Genomic DNA, 15,358 nt, shown 5'->3' with positions numbered 1-15,358 from the left:
CCTACATGTCTTCAGAGACATGTTATTTGGGCCTCACTGTGAGCTGACATAGAGCCCCTGGGATCCTGCTGAATCAGGCCACACAGTGTCACAGACACTTAAAACACTCCTGCCTTCCATCCACTGTCCTTGTCTTCCAGAATTCTATCTGCCTGTCTCCATGGTCTTCAGAGATCAATTTACTCCTTGTCTGCCTCCTTCGTGCTTCAATAGCCTGGATTTAACTCATTTCTTCCTCTCAATCCTCCTAGAATAAGTTTCTATGAACAAAATTTAACGTGGTCCTTAAATCCTATATGAGTTTTCTTTCTCAGGTCACAGGCTGAGTGACATTCCCTTGGGTCCCCCCTCTTGCTGATGTCCCAGTAAAGTCTTGGCTTCCTGAGTCCATCTTCAGGGCTGGTCGCTGCAGGATTCTAACCGCCAGTCAGTGCTCAGTTCACGACTGGGGTGTGAGGGGTGTCTGGGTGGGAAGAAGCTTCCAAGAGATGGATGCAGCCAGGGAGGGAAGGACCGGGGGGTCAGGCAGGACTGGCCACCGAGGCCTCCAGGAGAGGCGAAATGTCAGGAATCCAAGGATTCAGCCCCGGGACAGAGAGGAAGGAGGAGGCAGAATGTAAGGACAAGGAGGGAGACGGAGGAAGGCATTGCCTCGCACTTGCCCTTCCCCTGGAATCCATCTGTTGGTTTGCAACCCTCCTCGGAGCTTCCGATGAAATCTGAATTTGGCACCTGTACTCAGAGGTCAGCGAGAGACTGAAGGAAGAGGCACGCCATTCCAGGTGGGCAGGTGGCAATTTTAATAATAGCAAAGGGAACTTACATACAAGGCTTGTCTTGGGCAGCAGAAGGATGAAGGATCTCTGCACCCACCCTCCAAATCTTAAAAATTTCTAAAGAGGCGCTAACTGGGCTCATGTATACTGTGCAGATGTTTTCCACACCGCATCACCATCTTGAGGCTATGTCCTTGCAGCAGCCCCAGGGAAGGGGAAAGGCAAGCAGAACCCACTTTCCAGGGACAGGGGAGGGGGTGAGGTGCCTCTGAATGCCCGGGTCCAGCTCACAGGTCAGTCGGCCCTCACATCTTTTTGGTCACCTTCCCCAACACAGTCCTACCCCCACTTCTGAAATTCCACTTCTCCTTCAACCTCAGCTCACACACCATCTCCCCCAAGAGGCCACCCCCTAAGTTGCATGGTTGGCGCTCTGTCACCCTACCCTGACCCAGTGTAACATGTCGCTCTTCTCCCTGCGGGCTTCTCCCTGCTGCTGGGCAGCTTGCCTAACTTTGTTAGGACAGTGTCTTCTTAAAGTTGGGATTGCCGTGCCGCTCATACACTTTGAAGATCGTTCTGTGGACCCTGCAGAATTTTCTAAGTCTATGGGCAAGCCTGAGAGCCTGAGGACTGCTCTGATAGGCTGGGGGACCAGGCAGAGAAGCCCCAGCCCAATCACATCATCCTGGGATTTTGAGGTTCTTTATACATTCGGATAGCAGCCCTTAGCTGGATATATGGTTGGCAAATACTTTCTCCCTGTCTATATTTTGTCAGTTCCTTCTCTCTTAAGGGTCTGTCATAGAGCATAAAGTTTTCATTTGCTGAATTCTAGCTTATCCAGTTCTTTCTATGGACCATGGTCTTGATGCCAATCTAAAATCTCTGTCCTGGGATCCTAAACTTTTCTTCTGGAGTTTTCTCCCCTAGAGAGTGCGTTCTAGTTTTGTGGTTTACATGGAAGCATGTGATCCATTTGGGGTTCATGTTTGTATGAGGTGCGAGGTGTGGGTGTTTAGGTCAAGAGGTTTTTGTTTGCTGGCTCGCCTGTGTGTTTGGCTGTGGTTGTCCAATCGCCTACTCCCATTTGATGGCGAGGCTGTCTTTTCTCCCTTCAGTGGCTTTTGCACATTTGCCAAATATCAGCTGGGCTTGGGCATATTTTTGGAGTCTCTCTTCTGTTCTGTTGATCAACATAGATCAGTCTCTCCACCTGCCAACATCACAGAGTCTCTATCAGCTCTGTAATAAGTGTTACATTAGGGGCAATTTTATTCTTGGTTTTCCAAATTTCTGTCGTCCTTCTAGTTTCTTTGCCCATTTACATACATTTTTTTAAAGATAAATGTCTACTTTTTTTTAACACCAAAGAAAGTTCTACAACTTTTTTTTTCATTTCACTGTTCATCATGAATATTCACCTCATTTAAAAAACCCCACAAATTTATAGTACTGAATTGTATAGATATACTGGGATTTATGTACCCTAGCCCCTCTTAATGACCAGCTATTGTTTTCTTCATTTCTCTGTTTTCATGGAAAGTAATGCTGAACTCAATATTCTTATCATCACACATGTTTTTGCAAAATGTCTCCATACTATTTGTAGAACCCACAGTCTTGAAGAAGGGGCTGCATGGAGGTAAGGTTGGACTTCTAAGAAGGGGTCACCCCCCGGCTCTGTCGATACCTCTAGGGCTAACCAGGCAGAGGACTGCTCTGAGCTAGGACTCAGACCTCTGGAGGAAGGTCCTGATGAAAGGTAGAACGATAAACTTTCTAGAAGAAAATAGGAGTGTGTCTTCTCTATGCTGTGGCATTTATGAATTTGGTGTAAAAAGTGCTTTCTTAAATGGGACCCCAAAAATGAAGTAACCATAAAATAAAAGATTGTTAGGGGTGCCTGGCTGGCTCAGTCGGTAGAGCATCTGACTTTTGATCTTGGGGTTGTGAGATGAAGCCCCATATTGGGTGTAGAGATTACTTAAAAGAAAAGAATCTTTAAAAAAAAAATAAAGACTATAAATAAAAGACTGTTAAATTGGACTTTGTCAAGATTAAGAACTCTGAGTAAAAAACAGCCACAGACTGGCTGGGTGATAGACATTGGGGAGGGTATGTGCTACGGTGAGCGCTGTGAATTGTGCAAGACTGTTGAATCACAGATCTGTACTTCTGAAACAAATAACGCAACATATTTTAAGAAAAAAGAAAAAGAAGAAGATAACAGGAGAGGAAGAAAAGGGGAGTATGTCAGAGGGGGAGACGAACCATGAGAGATGATGGACTCTGAAAAACAAACTGAGGGTTCTAGAGGGGAGGGGGTAGGGGGATGGGTTAGCCTGGTGATGGGTATTGAGGAGGGCACGTTCTGCATGGAGCACTGGGTGTTATGAACAAACAATGAATCATGGAACACTGCACCAAAAACTAATGATGTAATATATGGTGATTAACATAACAATAAAAAATTAAAAAAAAAACAGCCACAGACTGAAAGGACGTATTCACAATACATTAATCCAGTAGAAGATTCATACCCGAGATGTCTAAAGAGCAGATACAAATCAATTTTTTAAAAAAGATAGCCCTACTAAAAACAATGAAAAGTTTGAATAGGCCCTTCAAAAAATATTTCCAAATGGCTAAGAAACCTTGGAAAGCCAGTTTGAGATCATTACTGTTCAAGAAATACAAATGAACATGACTATGTCATGCACAGCACACCCATCTGAATGGCTAAAATTAAAAAAACTCAGAAATTTACAAGACTGGTAAGACAAGTGTTGCCTATGGGAGAGTATATTACTTCAGCAACTTTGGAAGATGGTTTGGCAGCCTCAGTAAGTCTAAACCTACACGCACACCTCCTCTGACACAGCCCAGGGGAGATTATCGCTTATGTCCGCTGAAACATGTGCAAGTCGTTAAAGGCTAGAAAAGTCCAACACAAAGCAATTTTACATCAATAATAGAACACATATGTATAGTTTGATATATTCAAACAACAGTAGTGCAGAGAGCAATGAGGAAATGAGCTATTGCTACAATGAATTTCACAGATATGACCCTGAGTGAACAAACTGGAAATAAAAAAGTGCCTAATGTATGTTTGCATCACTGTTGTAGCTTTGATTCCTCCTGTTTGTTTCCTAACTTTGCATTCATTGACCTTCCAGCTCAGTAGCAAATAACATTCGTGGAAACACAGTATTGCCCCTTAGCTAATTTTAAAGGAAACACTTCTGCTTTGTAATTTCTCTGTTTAAAGAGAAACACAGGGGCACCTGGGTGGCTCAGTCGGTTAAGCACCTGCCTTCGACTCAGGTCATGATCTCAGGGTCCTGGGATCGAGCCCTGCTTTGGGCTCCCTGTTTGGCAGGGAGCCTGCCTCTCCCTCTTCCTCCACCCCTCCCCACTGCTCATGTGCACACTCTTGATCTCTCTCTTTCTCAAATAAATAAAATTTTAAAAAAGTAAAGAGAAACACAAATGACCTTTTTCATATGGGTCAGTCTATTCCTACTTATTTTGGAGTCATAAGATTTTAAGGATGTGTTTATACCTATCTCCCATTACATTTGAGATGACAGCTTTATTTTTGCACATTAAATGCTAATAAATAGATGTCCGTAGTTGGATGAAGAAGCCATGTTCCTGGTGGCAATTGTCAGTTGTGGTCACTAGTTTATTTATTTTTTATTTTTTTAAAAGATTTTATTTATCTATTTATCTATTTATCTATTTATTTATTTATTTTGAGAGATTGAGAATGAGAGAGAGAGAGAGAGAGCACATGAGAGGGGGGAGGGTCAGAGGGAGAAGCAGACTCCCCGCTGAGGAGGGAGCCCGATGCGGGACTCGATTCCGGGACTCCAGGATCATGACCTGAGCCGAAGGCAGTTGCTTAACCAACTGAGCCACCCAGGCTCCCGTGGTCACTAGTTTAGACACACTTTGATCACTTCCCTTCCAAACATCGTTCTCTCTGAACACCCCATGTATTTTTGTGAATGCAGAATTTAGTAAATCATGCAATATAAAGGAAAAAAATAAGCTTAAAATTGGTAACCTCAGTAAGATATTCATTCTGTGTTCTTACTTATACTATTCAGTCTGACTCTATTGGATCTTTCAGAACATTAACTTTGAGTGGATTTTTGTTATTTTTCCACCCTGGGTTTTTTTGTGTGTTTTTTAAAAAATATTTTGCTGAACAGACTGCCTCAGTCGCAAGCCCTACTAGAGTAAATTTTCCAAAGGCAGAAAACGTGCAACGTGGGACACATCCAAACACAAGTCAGGCTGACAAAGTCTTAATATTCCAAATGTATGTTACATGATCTAATCCATGTAGGCACCAAGATTTTCACCCCTGGAACCAGAGAATTTCCAGCTGGTTCAGGCAGAAACACACGCACAGAGGGCGCATGCACAAGAACACACAAGTAGAAACACACAGAGAATGACACAGAAGCTGCTGGACCAGGGAGCCCACACTCTCCCAGAACTCACTCGTGGCTCAAACACGTAACTTGTTTCTAGCTGAACAACCAAAGTGGCATTGACTCTGAGCTCCTCTCTCTCTCTCTCTCTCTCTCTCTCTCATGTGCGTGGCAGGACGTTCTCCTACACTGGCTATTTCCCCATAGGGTGGGGGGTGTCTGTACGCAGATGTGCTAGTCATGGTGCCCAGGGCCCACAGTTCACGCTCATTTTCCAGGCCCCACCGAAACAGTGAGTGGATACAGAGCTGCTGAGAGACGCCCAGGCCCACGACCCAAGCCCTGATTTGTTGTTCAAATGCACATTCCTACTTCTGGTCTATAAGAGTACGCCCAGGTCTTTTCTGGTCCGTCTCCCCAAAGCCCATGAGTACAGATGTAGGGGCTCTCCCCCTTGAGCCATTTCAGCCAAGAGCCAATCAACAGCTTCTAGAAGTTGATGAGGGGACCGGGAGGGGAGTGACTACTACTGACAAGTTCGCTTTATGGAACTCAAGGATAAAGTTTAACAAGCAGAAATCAAAATGTTGCTTAAGTCAGAAGTCCTGCCAGTTGAATTTTTTCAATATTTATGCATTCTGATGAAAATATAGCCAATATAAGCCTTACTTTGTAATCCACACATATGTTTCTTCCTCCTGTGAGGCTTGAAGTATATACTCTACTGTTTCTCATCACCCACTCCGCTCCCGCATAGACATCCCCGCTCCAGATAATACTTGCAGACGGGATTTCACAAGTCCCTCCTGGTTTATTTTATCCGTATCCACACCCACAGGGAGGGCCTCTCCTCCAGCTCAGGGAAAGGGCCCTCGGGGTTCTCTGCCCTTGGGGGCTAGGGTCTGGCCCAGGGCACTGGGCCCAGCAGCCCACCCTGCTTTCCTGGATCCATTCCATGAGAGATTTCTGCTGAAACGCGATCAGCAGTTGCCGGAGCAGCTGCAGGTGAATTTGGTACAGGTCATGAATTAGAGGGGTCCTCTGGGGTGTCGACTCTGGCTCTAAAGAGGCGACAAGTCAATACCAGGAGGGGCTGAAACAGATCCGGGATCCTGAAGAGTGCTGGAGAAAGTCAGGAGGTGCTTTTTTAAAAAGATTTTATTTATTCATGAGAGACAGAGAGAGAGAGAGAGAGAGAGAGAAAGAGAGAAAGAGAGAGGCAGAGGGAGAAGCAGGCTCCCAAGGAGCAGGGAGCCCAATGTAGGACTCGATCCCAGGACCCTGGGATCATGACCTGAGCCGAAGGCAGATGCTTAACGACGGAGCCACCCAGGTGCCCAGGAAGTGCTTTTATGCATTCTGCACCCTTCTGACTGCCTGCCTGTCTGTTCTGTTCATCTGTCTGTCTGTACGCCTGCCTACTTGTTTCTGTATGTATGTCTGTCCATTTTCTGTCAGCCTATTTCTCTCTCTTTAGGTCTCTCTCTCTGTCCACCTACCCACCTGTCTGTAGATGTGTCTTTCTGTCTGTCTCACTGTCCATCCACTTATCTTTCTATATGGATTTGTCTGTATGTCAATCTTTCTTTTTTTTTTTGTATGTCAATCTTTCAATCTGCCTCTTTTTGTATATTTGTCTGTCCACATACTGTCCATCTGTCACTCTCTCAGCCTATGTCTTTACCTGTCCATTTGTCAATCTATAATCTATCTGCCTGTCTTTCTGTTTGACTGTCTCTGTCCATCTGCCCACCCGTCCATCCATCCATCCGCCTGCCTATCTGATTTTCACTGTCTGTCTCTCTGTGTTTCCATCTACATTTCTGACTCCATCTTTATCTGCCCACCTGCTCATCTTTCTGTCAGTCTGTGTATCTGACTGTCTTCCCCTAAATCTATCTACTGCGGCTACCTACCCAGAGGTGTATGACTCCCAGTATGTCTTTCAGTGTGTACATCTGTCTCTTTTCCTGTATGTCTACTTGTCTTTCTGTCCGTCTGCCTCTCTACCCGTGTACCTATATGCCTGGCTACCTTCCTGTGCCTCAGTTGATAGATAGATGATAGTTAGATGATGGATAGACAGACATCTAGCTCTTTGAATCGCTGTGCATCTGTCTACTTTCTCCATTTGTCTGACTCTATGTACCTGTGCATGTCCGTATATCTACCCATCTAGTCTGTGTGTCTGTCTCTGCAGTTGTCTATCTACACGCACCTCTGCACTCACGTTCCTGTCTATGTATTGTCCGTCTGTCTGCTAACACATCTATCTTTCTGATTACATCTCTTCGTCCACCTGCCAGGCTATGTCTTTGGGTCCATCTGCCACTTTATCGACCTTATTTCTGTATCTGTCTGTTTTCCTATCTATCGGTCTCTCTGTCTATATTTTTTCTCTCTGTTTATCTCTGTGTATACATATGTATAAAATCTCTTTGTCTTTTTTTTAAGATTTTATTCATTTTTTTGAGAGAGAGAGCACACAAGCAGGGGGAGGGGTAGAGGGAGAGGGAGAAGCCGACTCCCCACTGAGCGGGGAGCCCGAAGCGGGGCCCGATCCCAGGACCCTGGGATCATGACCTGAGCCGAAGGCAGACGCTTAACTGACTGGGCCACCCAGGCGTCCCAAAATCTGTTTGTCTTTTTGTCTCTATCTGAATATCTCTCTGTCTGTCTTATGCATATTATGTGTATCTCTCTGAGTGGTTTTCTGTTTATCACCGTAATGCTGTGTTTGTGAGGAGGTGTGCTTTGTGATGTGTTTGCTTGAGACCCCATGTTTACTGGGGTCGTTGTGTGTGTGTGAGACAGGGAGAGACTGCGCTGAGTCGCTGGCGTGCATGTGGTGAACTGCACTCACTGACAGGCACGTGGCACTGTGTTCAGTGACACACGCGAGAGACTCTGTTTAGCAGAGCGAGTGTGTGAGATGCTGTGTGCGAGCACCTCATCTGGACGCATGGCCTGCGGGTGACGGCACCTTAAAAAAGCCTTCCTTTCGAAACCTCCAGCCTGTGGAGGTCTCTGAGCTCTTTGATCCAGTGGCCACCTCTATAGATGGACCACCAAGGCTGGACTGAACCCTGAGCTGAAGTGATACGAATCTCCTCTCCCTTTGTGCTCACGTCCAGTCCCTTGAGGGGGGATGGTGTGGCAGGAGGAGGGCTGAGGCTGAGGACATGCTACCCCTGCCTTCACGACCTCTGTGTGGGATCCAGCTGGTCTGCCCCAAACCACCCCATTTTACTCCTATATGCCCCATGTAATTATTAGTAATCATGCCTCCTTCCATCTGTAAAAGGGTCTGGACTTGGTCTCCCTGTCAGGAGCTGGGCTCACTAACCAACCCCCCAACCCCAAACAAGGCTGTTCAGCAGAGTTCACTAATGCGTCTTTCATCCGCTGCCCGTCTGGCCCCAGCAGCCTGGGAGAGGGCAAGTGGGGTCTGGCTCTGAGGGGCCGGGGTGGGGATGCAGGCACCTGTTTGTGCTGAGCCATTCCTGGGAGGGCCAGAGCAGCCTGCCTGTGTCTCTGAACAGTGAGGGTCTTGAGTGTCACCCTTGACTTTTAGTCACTTTCAAAGTGTCCTGGGGGACTCTAGGCTAGAGTGGAGCCCCTGCTCCTTGGCCTCTCTTCGCAGAAGCCCAGACGTCCTGGAGGGTCCTGGCCCTGGCCGAGGTAACTGGGGCCCATTTTGCTCCTGAAGCATCACCTTGGGGGCCAGGGGAGGAAGCCCCAGCAGTACCACCTCTCCTGACTTTGGGGTTGCCACAAAGATGGCATCATCCTGGAGCCTTACTGTGCGGCAGAAGCCCCCGATCCCTCTCAATGCCTCCCTCCCTCCCCCCCACCACGTCCAGCTGCATCATCCATGTCTTTGCCATCTCGTGATCACTCAATCCCGTCCACACGCCAGCGAGTCCCCAGTCTCGACCTTCTGACCTGATCCCTTCTCCGAAATCCGACACATTGATGTCTCTGTGCGCAAGTTTTGTTGGCAACTGCTTTTTCTTTGCCTTTATTTTTTTAATAAGGTATAATTAACCTACATTTATCTTTCGTTGTGTGGAGTCCTGCGAGTCTTGGCAAAGTGCACATATCCATGGCCATCATTACATTTGGGATATATAGCATTTCGGTCACCCCTCAAAATCGTCTCCCATCCCTTTGGAGCCCTGCCTCCTTGACATGCTCCCCCTCCCCCAAGGCCCTGGCAACCACTGATGTGTTCTCCATCCCTGTAGTTTGGGCTTTTCCAGAATGCCAGATAAATAGGATCCTTCTGAGTCTGGCTTCTGTCACTCAGCAGCATGCCTTTGGGACGCATCGTATCACACCATGGATGAACAGCTGTTCCTTCTCGCTGCTCAGGAGGGTTCCATCATGGGGACGGGCCATGGTGTGGTCACTAACATACAGGTGAGCGACACTTGGGTGTCTCCCTGGTTTGGGCAATTACGAATAAGGCTGTTATAAACATCCACTTAGAGGTTTTCGTGTGAAAATGAGTTTTCATTTCTCTTGAGCAGCGTGTACAAGAGGAATGGCTGGATCTTATACTAAGTGTATGTTTAACGTTATAAGAAACTGCCAAACTGCCTCCCAGAGTCGCCGTGCCATTTGTTGGTATCTCACCATGTCCAGAGATGCCATCCCTCTGGCCCGAGCCTCCTCCCCTTGCCCCTCCCCATCCACCTGGCGGCTCACACCAAAACCCACAGGGTCAGCCGGATGTCTCAGTGTCCCCATGGGCCCCCTCAGCCCAACCGCCATGGAGCCTCCTCAGCCTGGCCCAAGTCCCCTCCTCTCTGCCCTGCCACCACCCTGGCCTCTCTGTGCCCCTTCCTCCATGGCAGCTCGAGGGCTCTTCTTAAGAAGATACCCATTTCACAGGCCCTTCTTGCTCCCAGCACACCTGGATCCTGTCAGCAGACCCCACCCCAGGCCATCCCTCCTCCTGTTCAAACTTGGTCCCTGGCTGTAACTGCTCCAGCCACCCTTGCCTTCCTTCTGCTCCTCCAGCCCATGCCCCGCCCCCCCCGCCCCCCATGGGTGCTCATCCCCAGATAATGGCGATGAGAGACGGCACCTAGACTTACCGGGCCCCTCTGTGTGCTGCTGGTTCTTACTCATTTCGTCGTCACACTACTTTGTGATTATCAGCCCCATCTTAGAGAGGAGAAAACTGAGGCACAAAGAAACTAGCTCCCTGGGCTGGGCACACGGAATGAGGGAGGGGCAAAGCCGGGTTCACGCCCCAGGGGTTGGACTTTAGAGCCCGCTCACGCTCTCTGGGCGATTTCAGGGCCAGTGTGAAGGTCACTTCTCCAAGGGACTGCACTTTGTCTCTGCCACCCACTTGGTTTGCAGCCTCCTTTTGGCATTGATCACTTCCTAGGCCAAGCACGGAAGGAGCCCCATCCTCTGAATGAACAAAAGCCACACTTCACTATCCTTGCCTCTGAATGGGTCCTGGGGAGATGTCACAGCCAGCTGAACTTTCCCAGAGCTCTATGGGGCCTCCTGGCTAGGCAGACAGAGGGACAGAGGTAGAAGGTTCAAGAAATGAGCCCAGCCCAGTCCACTTTCTATGATTGGAACTGTATGGGCTGGGGCCTCATGGTCATTTGGGGTACTTGTCTCAGAACTGGGACCCAGGGGTCTCTCCCTGGCAGGAGCTGGGCTCACTAACCACCGCCCCCAACCCCAAACAAGGCTGTTCAGCAGAGTTCACTAATGCATCTTTCATCCCCTGCCCGTCTGGCCCCAGCAGCTGGGGAGACGTCAAGTGGGGCCTGGCTCTGAGAGGCCGGGGCGGCGATGAAGGCACCTGTTTGTGCAGAGCCATTCCTGGGAGGGCCAGAGCCCATGGCGAGCAGCCTGCCTGTGTCTCTGAACAGTGAGGGTCTTGAGTGTCATGTGTCCCTTCCCTCACACCCGCCTCAGTGAGGGGCTCACCAGGGCGGGTCCCTCCCAACTCACCCCTGTGGCCATCAGCCCGGTGTCCTCCACCCGTGGCCCGCACAGCACCCCCATCTGCCAGCCTCCTGGCCTCTGTCTGCCTGGCCCTTGCAGGCTCTGCCCCCAGGGGCACAGCTGCTGGCAATGGCCAGTGACAAGGGCAGGACAGTGTGACCTCGGGCAAATCAGTCACCTCCAAACTTCAGCTGCGAAACCCGCTCTCTGCTGAGCAGGACACACGGACACTGGACCTCCCCTTGTCAGACCCTTCCTCCCGATCCTGGAACTGCCTGTCCTCCGAGCCCCCATCCAGCCACCTGCTCCAACAGGGAAGTCAGTCCCTGGCCCAACTGCTCCCGTAGGCACCCAGGGTCCCGAGGTCTAGCACCGAAGATTAGTGCCTATTCTAGAATTTCATATGGACGGACTTAAGCAACATGCGTCCTTTTGTGCCTGGATCCTTTCACTGAACCTTGCAGCAGTGAGGATTGTCCGCGCTGCTCCACGCATCAGGAGTGTGTTCTTGTTGGTGGCCGTGTAATAGTACGCTAACGCTTACGTGTGTGTGCTTAGTTTCAAACGTTTTCTAACTAGTCAGTGAGTTCACAAGACGAGCTGTTGGCACCTGCAGAAGCAGCCCCCATCTCTGCCCCCATTTCCACCATTCCGTACCACACGGTCCATGTGTGCTGCGGATCCCGCCCCTTCGCGCCCGTGGGCAGCCTGTCTCCGGAGCCCCGGGGCAGCGAGGAAAGGCTAAAGGCCTCAGAGATTGCACGGTTGTATCGGTTGTGAATGGCACCGATGGGGTTGTGTCATATACTACCTGAGCAACTGGACTGCTCCAGACACTGGACAGGGGCTGCCGTCCCGCAGTTCCAGCTCAACCTCTGTACCAAGCCTCAGCAGGGGGTAAGAATGGCCCCAGGCCTTAGCAATGATCTCACCACTGATCCAGGAAGGAAAAGAAAGACACCTCTGGCACCTGGGCTGGCCCAGCTCTCAGGGCCATGAGAAAGCGTCACTGCTCGAAGTCAGACTGCAGTTGGGGCCCAGGGAGGGCCTGCAGCTGGCAGCGTCAGGGACGATGGAACCGGGCGCCTTGTCACCGATTCACTCCTTTATGTCCAGCCAAACTCTCCGCCTGCTGGAGCCTCCTCCCCGCAGTGCCTCAGGGGACCCGTGGGGGCCAGGGAGCCCAGGCCCAGAGCCGGGGCACCTTCACCTAAAGCCTTGCCCAGGTGAAGAAGAGCAAGAGGGGCCTGGGGACCAGAGAGGACACAACGAGTCATCCAAGAAGCGATGATGGTGGCCTGGGGCCAGCAGCAGCATTGGGGCAGAGCATCATAGTCGGGCTGAGCAAACCGTGGAGATCAGAAAGGTCAGCGTGTGACGCTAGAGTGGGGTGTGAGGAGAGAAAAGGGGCATCAAAAATCTGGCTTGAGCCGCAGGACAGGTTGCTGGCCCACTCCTCTGCTCCTTGAAACTCAGTTCCTCATCTGTGCAACATTTCCGGGATGCTGTCTCAGCATCCTTCTGAGTTCCTCATCCCTGCCTTCTCCCTGCGTGTGTCCGATGTGCGGGGTAATAAACGTCTGTTTGCGTTGCTCTTCTTCCTTGTCTTTTGTCCATCTCATCTACAGGGCGCCAGGTAGAGAGCCTAAGAGGACAGAAGGAAGACTCTTCTTCTCCTACATCGCCAACAGGCATCTCTGTAGGGATTGCCAGGCCCCCTAATCTCCCACCTGCAAGGTGGATGAGAGCCCGGGTTAGGGGTTTCACTCCCAAACGTCTGGGGCTCCATCCACCTGCTGCCACAGGATATCTCCCCGGATAAGGAACAGCAGTTCTCAAAGTGGAGCCCCCCCCCCCCCCACAGCATAGACTTATCTGGGAACTTGTGAGAGACGTTTCCAGCCTGTCCCAGGCCTGCCGAGTCAGAAAATGAGGCTTCTGCACCTGCAGCTCGCAGCCCACGGCCTGCCTTTGTACAGCCCTCCAGCTAGGAGTACTTATTGCATTTCTTAACGGTGGGGGAAGGCATCAAAAGCAGAGTAATATTTCATGTCATGTGAAAATTATGTGAAACTCAAATGTCAGTGTCCATAAATGAGGTTTTATGGGAACACAGTCCCTAATAGCTAATGGATTTTATTGGAGGCCATTAGTGTATATACGGTCTACAGCGGCTTTAGTCCCACAGCAGCAGGGCCAGGAGCTTCCACAAAGACCTCAGGGGCTGCAAATTTCTGAAATATCTACTAACACATTCTTCGCAGATGGAGTTTGCCTGCCCTGCCTCCCTGCAGCAAGCCGTCCCCGAACGGAACCTGCGGGCCCTGAGCCGGGGCCCCCACACCCTCCAGGGCCCGTGGATAACATTATGGGCGCGTGCACTTGGATGCGAAGACTTTACACCCCCATGTTGCTTGAGTTCAAAGAGAAATTTAGCATTCTCTTCCTTTTAGGATGGAGGCAACCCACGGCGGCCGTTGCACCAGCCACAGAACGGGGGGCATTGCCCTGCCCTCGGTGCTGCTGGGAGCCCCTGGCGGTGCTCACCCCCGGGGAGACGGCAGCTGGGCAGGGTGGGGGGGGGGCTTTGGGTCAGCGGTGGTCAGTGAGGAAACACAGCCTCTAGCTGACCACAAATGTATTTGCTCATATGGTGATAACTGCATGTCAGTGAAACGGGTTTCCTATGTAGCCCTATGTGTTTTATGTTGCACATTTCAAAACTTTACTTGATAAAATTTTATTTAAAGCACAGAAGACTGTCAAAGCCTATGTGCAGCGGGTCCCTACACCCCAGGGCTGGAGATTGGCTCGCACAGGGATAAGACTGGTAAGAGTTCTACTGATCTCTGACTGCTGCGGTCCTTCCACAGCTGCGGGAGAGCCAAAGGTTGACTGAGCACCTCCTCAACTGACGGAGCGCCTACTGGGTCCGGGTGTCGGACCGCGAACCAGGCAGAACAACAGTGCCCACTCTCCAGGGGCTCACATTCCAGGAGGGAGATGCAGGGAGGCTGCGGCGTGGGCCCGAGAGAGACTGAGGGCTAGGAACGGGGGGCCGGGCCCCCCATGGTCTTCCCTGCCCTCCCCACCCCCACACCCCCACCAAGCTCTTCCTTTTCCTTCTTCTTATGCTCTCCCACCTCAGGGTCTTTGCTTGGGCCAGCCCCTCTCTCTGGGAATTCCTCACGTGATTGGCAAAGGCAGACTCATCCCTTAGATCTCAGAGGAAATGTCACTTCCTTGGGGCACCCACCTTGGTCCCGCTAACCAGGCCTCCCCTTGCTTTTCCTCCCATGGCACCCTGCGTGTGTCCCATTACCACTCAGGGATCGCTCCATATTGTCATTGCTTGGGGCAAGGCCCTGTCCAAGCCGGGTCAGTGGGAAGAAGTGAGGGTTGTACGTTGGTGAGACCCGCAGACCTCTCTCTGGGTGGGAGGCCCACAGGACCTGTACTCCTTCCACCCAGCCATCTGTGAGGCAAATATCCATGAAGCACATACTGCACCCTGCACTGGAGACCCAGCAACGAGTGAAAGAGATGACAATCCCTGCCTTCATGGGTCTCCTCTTGCCCTGGGCCAGGGAAGGCTTAGGCTGGAAGGATGAGGAGGTAGATCTGAAGGGGACGTGCTCTGGGCAGAGGAATAGCATATGCAAAGGTCCTGGGGTGAAGAGAGAAACGCAGTGCTCTCGAGGCACTAAAAGGAGGCGGGGTGCCTAGAGGAGAGGGGCAAGGGGGAAGGGAGAGGAGGATGAGCTGGGTGGGGTCAGGGCAAGATGGGACAGGCCTTCAGAGGCTGCAGAAGTAGGTGGGATTGTATTTTCAGTGCGGCAGGAAAGCCGGGAGAGCTGCAGGCAGTGGGGTTGAAGGCCCGATTCTGGCTTTAAGACCACTCTGGTGCTGGGTGGATGCTGGGCTGTAGTGGGATTGTGTATAGCCTTTGAAGCCCCCACTATGCCCAGGTTGCAGACAGCTCTGATCTTGGCCCCTCCACACTGAGGGGAAACCCATGTGTGATTCCCTCCCGAGTCACGGGGGCCTTCCACTGCAGGAGATGGACTTTTGGAAGGATAAACTGAGTCCAGGGCAGGCCCTCTGGCTGGCCTGTCATCCCTCCACTGGCTGAGACTCTAACCCCAGCACCGGCCG

This window comes from Callorhinus ursinus, unplaced genomic scaffold (assembly GCF_003265705.2).
Source record: "Callorhinus ursinus isolate GAN/ISIS: 27379988/994484 unplaced genomic scaffold, GSC_fseal_2.0 scaffold43, whole genome shotgun sequence".
Lineage (NCBI taxonomy): Eukaryota > Metazoa > Chordata > Mammalia > Carnivora > Otariidae > Callorhinus > Callorhinus ursinus.
Note: the sequence above shows the minus strand (reverse complement) of the source record.